This window comes from Drosophila sulfurigaster, chromosome 3 (assembly GCF_023558435.1).
Source record: "Drosophila sulfurigaster albostrigata strain 15112-1811.04 chromosome 3, ASM2355843v2, whole genome shotgun sequence".
NCBI classification, from domain to species: Eukaryota; Metazoa; Arthropoda; class Insecta; order Diptera; family Drosophilidae; genus Drosophila; species Drosophila sulfurigaster.
Window position 1 is genome coordinate 1,074,060 of NC_084883.1, and position 9,312 is coordinate 1,083,371.

Consider the following 9,312-nt stretch of genomic DNA (forward strand, 5'->3'; position numbering starts at 1 on the left):
GCCCGCAAGGAGTGAAGAAAATACATATTCACGCATCATTTACAATGAGTTTTTTTGATGGCAAAAATGTCATGATCGCGAAGTCGCTTAATTAAATATAATTAATATCGCAATACAGTGATTCGAAGCTAGACTTCAAAGGCAGTCTTCGTTTAAATAAAAAATAGTTCTTTTAAAATGACTTAAATACGTACAAATACATTTTGGAAAATATATATTTTTGACATAATTTAAAGAAATACCGAGTAATACCGCCATATTGTAAGTTTACATTTGAAATGTTTAAAAAATACAATATTTAATGAGGTGTTATTTTTATGTTGTTGCATTAAATTATTTGTCTTACCAATACTTAAATTTCGTAGTCATTAAACTCTCACAGTGCGTTTATCATAAAACACAACTCTAAGCTTCAAGTTACGTTCAAAAAAGCTTCGCACACTCGACTTTGTATGAAAATTGTCATATTTCACACCGCAGAGCAGAGCTGAGCGGAGCAACGGTAAATGCAAGATAAAAGAGCAAATATCTCATCAGGAGCAGCTGAGCGAAAACTAATTATCACCCCGTTAAACTCTCGGCTATCAATTTCAATAATTAGAAATTTTCCAGAGCTGTGGCAGAGCCACAACAACAACAACAACAACAGGAAAGCAGCTTGAAACTTTAGCCGTGGGGCAGCCAAAAAGAGCAACGGCAACAGCAGTTTTAATGATGGAAAAGCTTAATAGTTGCCATTAAGAAAAACGCGTGCAGGACTGAGTAAAGTAAATCAAAAATAATAATAAAGAACAACAACAACAAAAAAAAAAAGGGAGAGAACCTAATCCACAAGCTATTAAATTCTTTTTTCGCAGAATGAAATTTCAAACTAAAAGCATTTTGCGCCTTGAAGCAACAAAAAGCAATGGAAAGCGGGGGCGGAGGCGGAGGAGGGGGTTTAATGCATACATATAGAAAGCAGTTAGTTGGGAGACGGAAGACGACGACGTCGTCTGCGTTGGCAACCAATTAGCAGCTTATTAGAATGCACACCAAAAAGTAATCCTTTGCAACAACAATTTGTAGACTTAAAATATTAAATTGCTAAAACTTAAAAACAGATTTCTCAGCACAAAAAAAAGTGAAGCAGAGCATAAAAAGCGTCGAAAACTTGCTCGACAACCCAACAGCCAAACTGCCAGTTTTGTTGGCCAACTCAGCCGGGTGGCCGCAAGGAACTTTTGGGGCAAGCAGACGGAGGGAGAGAGGAGGCGCAATTGCAGACGAGACGCCGAAGCTCTGAAGCTTAGCGAGTAAGTGGCCAAGGCACGAACCTGTGGCCATGTTTGGCATTAGGTTTGGGCAACTGAAACTGCCACTGCCATTGCGACTGCGACTTGGACAGAGACTGCGACTGCTACTCAGACTGAGACTGAGACTGAGACTGACTCTGAGATTGGGCACTGAGAATTGGGAACTGAGAACAGGGAACAGGGAACTGAGAACCTGCCCATCGTCGTCGCTTCAAGCGTAAAAAGTTATACTCAAAAATGCTGTTGAGTTGCTTTCTTGGAAATTGGTCCTGCACTCGCATTGGCATTGGGCAAACCCAAAGCGGACGCATCGCAGCCAGATGGAGCGGGAAATCGAGTTGGAGATGGAGATGGAGTTGGAGTTGGAGGCTGCAGTATTACTCCTTCGTCTGCGTCTAATATGCACGCCCGACTTGCTAAAACAAATTATAAGCTAAAAGACATTGCTATGATTATAACGTTGTCTGCCCCGATGTGACCAAAAGCCCCCAAGAGAAGAAGGAGATGGAAAGCAGCTTGTGGGATGGACCAGATGTTGTCTTCAGGTTGAATCGCCAAAGACAACAAGTCTGAGAAAAAGGAGTTAACCTTGCTGTTTGCTGCGAAATTAGAGTTCAAACTCGCATTAAATAAATAAAGCAACACTCAAAAAGTTTACTTCAGCGTACGAAAGAGGAATTAACATATTTATTTTTATAATATAAAATGAATAAACTTATGTGAATAACGCTTCGTAAACATTCATTAAAGATTAAAATGAATCTTTTTCTTATTTCCCTATTTTATTCTAGTTTACCTGTTCTTAAAGACTTTACACTAAGTAGAATTGATCATTAGTAACAAATTAGTAGATTCCAAAATATACTAAATTATAAACCAAAACAACAGAGTCGCGAACCGAGCAGCATTTTTATTTAAAAATAATGAAGTTAAAAGAGTTTTGCAAACTCAGCCAAATTTGAAAAACAAATTGATCAACTTTTTAATTTAGTTTAGAAGAAAATTACTTAAGTGATAATCTTTTCTATTTTGTATAATACATAAAAACGAATTTAATCCACTCAATAATCAAAATCTGATTAACATTTACTTAAATGTCTGGCTTTTTGACTGGCAATCGCCATTTTTCATTTCCTGCGCTCCAAGGATCAAGAACAATGGCATTTAATGTCCTATTGATGACACTATCTATGCCTAATTTGTGCGCTTCTAATGCATTGAGGCATTTTCGACAATGCGACTTAATTACACCATATTCACACACGCTCACACACTGACTACACACAATAATGAAAGGGATCAAAACACACACACACACACGCATAACTCGGCAAATATGTGACTATATTGAATGACAGTTGTTACCGAGGGGCAAGGGGCGAGGCAAGGCAAAGCATTGGTATATTGCTCAAAAAGGAAGGATAAACCAATTAAACTGAGTCCGAAGCCGGTTCAAAAATGCCTGACTGCCTGACTGTCTGGCAATTCAAACAACAGAATTCAACTAACCAACAATGAAAACCTCAAAAATCTGATGCCAGGAGCGGAGAATGTGGTGTCATGACTACTAATGCCAGAACTAATGCCAATGCCCAGGACAGGGCAGGATAATGGGAGATGGCGATGGAGAGTGTCCTGTGTGTGTCCCAATGCTTGACAGTCGCTCAGCTCAGCTCAGTTCAGCTGAGATGGGTTTGCGGATTGTGTTCGGGGGAGTCAACGTTGCTGAATGGCATGACTGCATATTTCGACATTTATGTGGTCGTCGATGGGTGTCGTTTGTGTCGTTGATTTCTTGCTTAAGCGTTGCGCGATTCAATTTCGAATCCTGAACACATTTCCACGAGTGGCTGAGCCCAGAGCAGGACACAGACCGAGGACAGGACTCAGGACTCAGTGCTCAGGACGGGGCAGCTAACAATGTTATCTCGTAATTTTACACGTCGATGATTTCAGGCGAATGAGTTTGATTCGATTGTCTCAAGTTTTTTTGCAATTGTAGCACCATCTAAAAAGGATGCGCCGCTCACACCGACAACAGCAACAACAACGACAACTAAAACTGCGGTGCACGCTGGTGACGACGCCTTTGACATGCTTTTGACAGCCAAACACCGCCCGTTGTTGCCAAAAGCGAGAGCTGAGAACAGCAGCTGGCTTCATGTTGCCGTGACTGGCAACTAGCAACTAGCAACCCCATTTCATGTTATCCCAACCCATCCGACTTCATCGTGTCGTACCATTCACTACCATTTTTGGGAACAGTCTCGGAGTCGGAGTCAGAATCGGAATCGGAGTCGGAGATGGCGATGGAGTCGAAGTCGTGTGCTGCTGCAATAAATTGCTCGAATGCAACAGTCGAAAATACTTCCAGAGCATTAGAAAAGGGTTTCACGTTCTAGCTGCCAACTTCCCCCTTTTGGCCAACACCTTCAAAAGGGGATCAAAAAAAAGTGGGGGAAAGATTTGGTAGCAGACACTGCGACGGCATTTGAATGACATGCAAACTTGTCGCCCCGTTGCAAAACTTTTGTTCAAAATCATTCCGTATTTTCATTCCTTTTTTCGGCTGTGGCAAGAGTTTAGTGCCACGTCCTTGCCAGAGATGTCACAATTTCCATCTGAAAGAAATCCGAAAGAAAACAACAGAGAATATTTAATACGCTTGCAAAAAACAAGCTTTTGTTAACTTATTATTTTAAAGACGTTTGTAAAATACTGTTTCGATATGTTAAACACCGATAAGAAGAGAGAGAGCATTTTTCATTATTTTGAATTTTGAATACAATATTTCTATTAAAAATCTATATTCAAACCGAGAGACAAACGAAACACAAAATATAGAAATATAACGTATATAAATTAAAATAATAACTAAATAGGTAATATTCTCATAATCAGTTTTAAACAATAAAATTATTTTAAGCAATTTTAAATGTTTGCTTAAAATAAATATAAACAAAAAGTTGTGCTGAACACTTTAAAAATATTAATTTAAATTAAAATAACTTTTTAATTTAATCTCAAAAATTTGCAAAAAAAAAGTTACATAAAAAATATTATTATTAAAATTAAAACTATACATTATTAAAAACATTAAATATAAAATATCACTTATCACTCTTCTAATGAAGTATATCAGTTAAACTACAATTTCAAAATTTGGCAAAATTAATTTTATTAATTTAAAAGAAAAATACTATTCGTGCTGACATTTTCTAAAAACTGAACAATAATTTTAACAGATGGTATCATATTTTTTGAATTATAATACATATGTTACTTATAAAGTAAGAACGCCTTTGCAATGTTATAAGCTGAGCTGATGAAGGGAATTCAGCTGACTTTTTACGAGGAAAAGGCTAAAATAATACTTGCAACTCTCATTCTAGCTTCAAATGCAGTGCGCGTCCTTTCATTGTCCTGGTAATCAAATAAAAATCAATGGCTTGTGAAATTCAAATTGTGACTGCGAGTGCGAGTGCTGCCACCACTCGCCACCTTGCCACCTCTCCACCAAATAGATAGCGGCCCTGAGACTTGGTTGGACTTGAACGTCCAAACTTGCCCCAACTTCTGCTTTAACCACTCCTCCATGGGCCAGGAAACTCATTTCTTCGAGTGCTTCGCGTCTCGCACTCGCACTCGCGTCTGCATCACGTGCCCAATTCTCATTTGCCGTTAGCATTCGAAATCGTTGAAGTTAATGATCTGATGCAGTCTAGAGCGCACAACTACATCTACATACATATCTATAAGCCCTTAGCCCATGCAACTAAATCAACTGTCATTAGGGCCACGTTGACTGCGCCCAGCTGTGGCAAAGACAACTCAACTCAACTCAACTCAGTTGAAGTCAAGACCAGACCGAAAATATACCTCCCTCATTTTTGGTGGGGGGAAATAACTTGAAAGTTGTGCCCAAGTCTCTGCATAAATTAATTTTTAAATAGCAGAAGGAAGTTTGAAGTTTGCTACGCTTGTTATTTGGTGTGATGCTAGTTAATTATTGGGTTTACTTGGCGAACTGGTCTTGTTTACCTTTAAACGATCTCAAATGTTGTCTGCATTTAAATTGTCTTCAAATATGCGGAGTATAACAAAAGGCAAACCTTTGCATTTATTTTCATTTCACCCGTTAAGAAATGATAGTATAAACTACGCGGAAATTGCTTTAGTTGTTATCCATTCCTCCCTCGGGTTTTCCATTACTCGAAACAATGCCTGCTCCATCCTCATTTATTTACTGCCCCGCCAGACTTTTCATCAATCTGTGTGTTTTCCTGGCATTTCCTTAGAAACAAACAAGAAATTAACTTCATATGTTTGAGGCAGCGATGCGCAAAGCTAAACCTTAAGGATTCTCTCACTTTATCGCTTCCTGCCCAGATCCGTTCCATTTTGCATATCCCCAGGGAAAAGCTTCCACCTCTGTTCAAATTTCTTAAACAATTTTTTATTAAATGACAAATACTTTTGTCCAGAGCGACACGCTACAGGCAAATGTTGACATTTGTTTTGTGGGGTGTGCGTGTCGTGTATTAGCTTACACTCCCCACGAAATAATTCCACCCCACAACCCCCAACCGCCAAGCCGTGTGTAATAATTATGCCAAGGACTGTCAATTGTGAGGGCTGGAAATTGAATAGAGATCGACTCAATGACAGCGATACACACCGCAATAGAAAACCGAGAGCTACATTGTCGTCGACTTTTATTGGAAGGGTTGTTTTCCCTTATCCTTTTTTTTGGTCCCCGCATTGTCTCAAGACGCAGTCGATGTCGATAGTTGCCTCCCATTCAGCATAGACCTCAAATCGCTGCCCCTTTTATTCGCAAATTAAGCTTGCTTTGGCTTTTCACAGTCAATTGACTTGACGCGAAACCCTTTGCCACTGCTTACCCCTCTCAACCCTTTGTCCCATTTACTTTCTTAGAGGTAACTGTTATTGGAGTGTTGTCAGCTCTTCACACACACACACACACATACATGCACGCACTCTCAATGGGTTTGTGGCAAGTTCCCGTTCCGCTAGAACGAATCGCATTCGTCCATTATTTGCAGGCACTTTAAGATATTTCCCTCCGACTCCAAACTCCGTCTTAAAGTCCGTCGACCGATGCTGGCCACACTTCAAGTACTCTGTTGTTGCTCTTGAGGCATTGCTGTCTGCGCCTTTGACGCATCAGACTCTGGCTTGTGTTTCTCTTCCTCAGCTTCAACTGCTGCCAGCGACTGTCAGCGACTTTGCATTAAGATTATGTAAATTTTTGGCACTCAACATGCGAAATGAAGGCAAAAAGAAGGATGAAAACAACTTGAAAATGCGCGTGTTTCTGGCACTTTTCAAACCAAAAAAAAAAAGAAATCTCCTTTTTCGAGAAGGAGGTGAAGAAATTAAATTTTCCCCCATTTGCACTTAAAGATGTGCCACAAGGAAATTGCTTTAAATTGTATGCCATGTAAATCATAAAATCATTTTCCTATTTTAATTAAAACTGCCAACCGAAGGTAGAAGTAAAAGTCAAACCCTTCCTTGCGTTCCTTTTATTCTTGCCAGCGCAGGAGCCAGAAAAAAAGGGGAAAAAGGGAAGCCTGAAACGCTCTCAGCTGTCGCCTTTTAAGTTTTGTGCGTTTAATTTGCTGCCATTTTCCATTTTCACTTTTCTCCCGGCTGGCCGCTTACATTTATCAGTACCGCACAGCCACGCCCCCTCAATCCCCATCCCTATCCCATTGCCATTTCCACTGCCACCTCCAGAAGCTGCCTTTGTCAACACTGCGGCAGACGCATGTGGCATGTATGGAGTCAAAGTTAAGACTGGAAAAACTTTTATACCTAGGCTGTAGCTATAGCTGTAGCTGTAACTGTAAGTAAAATGTTTGGTCATAGTTTTCTTGTTGCCTTTCGTATCGCATCCAAAGAGCCAAAGGATAGCCTTACCTCACTAAGGGGTTGGGATTGGAACTGGGACAGGGTCCTGGCCCCTGTCCGAGCATAAGGAAATTTATTTCCTGCCCGCCCGGCCCATGACATGAGTGTAAGTAACTTTGACTGGATACTCGCCCAGACTTGGACCTGCACATATGGCGAGTAGTTGATGAAGAAGAGGATGAAGAAAGGGGCCACAAAAAGAGCAAAGAAACTAACACAGAATGTCGTGCTGTACAGAGTCCAAAATAGTTGCAACATTTGCAGCAATTATATTTATAAAGTGTGCGGCAAAAGCGCTGAGGGCAATCAAAAATTAGCCACTGCCTGGGCAGAAAGTTTAAGCGTTCACAGAGTGTGAGAGTCAGAGAGAGGGATGCAGAGAGAAAGGGAAGATATGACTGACAAAAGCAAGTGCATGTGAGACCATGCTTAAGTTATTTCTTTAAGTTATTATTGAACCGTTTAAGGAAAATGTGAATAGCATCATTCGATGAATGCTGAATGTTTAAAGTAATCAAAGATACACCAATATACATAAGAAGGGAGCAAAAAGTTTAATTCGTTTAGTAGATTTCAGACTATCAGATAAAATGAGGGAAAAGAGAACATCCCTGTTCATTTTCATCAGATTGCAGGAGAAAGATCTGATAGAAGCAAAGAGCTGATCATATGGACCAAAATGAATATAGAAAGGCAGAGGAAGAGAGGGGGAGATCGAAAGAGCTAGCTGCAATTATCAGATAAAAAATGAGATTTTTTCAAATGCTAAAATAATAAACTACAAAGCATACGAAGATATGAAGCATAAGATTCACTGAAGTAAATCGCTCTTTAAGTGAGATTATCAGGTAAGATTAAAATAACACAAATAAGAATCCGGAAGTTGAGGATTATTATTACTAATTAGAAAGAAAAGTGAAATTCTTCATTCTTCATTTGAATGTTGTCAATTGTTTTGAGTTCTAGACGGTAATAGAATATAAATGATTTAATTTGTTGTATTTCTATAATTGAAATGTCACATTTTCATTATTTTACACTTTTTATAATAGCTTAGCTGTTAAGTATATTGCAAATTTAGCTCAACTTGTTTCTATTTGACAATTTAAAGGCTTTGTTTGGCCTTAAATCCAATCGTGCGTTACCGCATGCAATGCTGAATAAGCTAACTTTATCTTAAGGTTCATACATATTAACAGTAGAATCACGGAATGGAAAATGTTTCAATCTCATTCCAACATAAAAAGCGTAGCTAAATTAAAATATTCAACAGATACTCTAAATCTAAGAATATCAAATGGATAGGAAGTGAGCCCCAAAGCCTATTTTATTCGGTTCTTATAGATGTCACTATATATTGTCACATCAATCTGTTTCCTAATACAACACGCAACAAAGTTAAGCTCATCGAGTCGACTCGAGTTGGGAAGTAGAAGCAGAAGCAGTCGGTTGCTGCTTGCTGCACGTGCTGACAAAGTTGTTGCAACTGACAGAGTGACAGGCCAGTCAAAACTACCCACAAACACACACAGACAGATTGAGAACGGTAGCAGCTCTCCAGCTCCAGCTCCAGCTTCAAGTCAAACTCTAACTCCAACTCCAACTCCAGTCAGCAGCTTCAGTTCTCGGTTGCAGCAGCCCAATGCTACTTAACACTTTTAAGAACTGAAAAAAATGCAGGCACAAAATAAAAGGAACAAAGGAGAGAAAGAAACCGCAGACATGTTATGCCTGGGAAAGGCAAAGCTGAAAGAAAATGAAATTTAGTATACGAGTTGTGCTGAAAGGGTGATGCCCCAAGGGGGAACGGGAAAGGGGAAGGTGAAGGAGAAGGGCCTGAGGCAGCTCAGCTGTTTGGACCACAGTCCTGTGTGTTGTTGTTGGTTGTTGTCCCCAAATGGCATTTAGCGTTTGACTTAAACGCGACAGTGGCTGGGGCAAGTTTGTGTGCTGCAAAGGGGCAGGCAACAACCACGACGACGACGACGACGACGACAACCTGCTGAGGCCGAGCCCAACAGCAGCAGCAGCAACAGCAACAGCAACAACACAATCACAACAAGCGAGCGAGCTGCAGTCA

General features: G+C 39.9%; 1 long non-coding RNA gene across 1 annotated transcript; it reads left to right on the top strand.

Moving 5' to 3' along the window:
* Nucleotides 1-311: 311 nt before the first annotated feature.
* LOC133843527 (uncharacterized) lies at nt 312-2,075 on the top strand. The gene is made up of 3 exons (XR_009894516.1): nt 312-767; nt 858-1,041; nt 1,104-2,075. It is a non-coding gene; the product is annotated as an uncharacterized LOC133843527 (long non-coding RNA).
* Nucleotides 2,076-9,312: the final 7,237 nt, after the last annotated feature.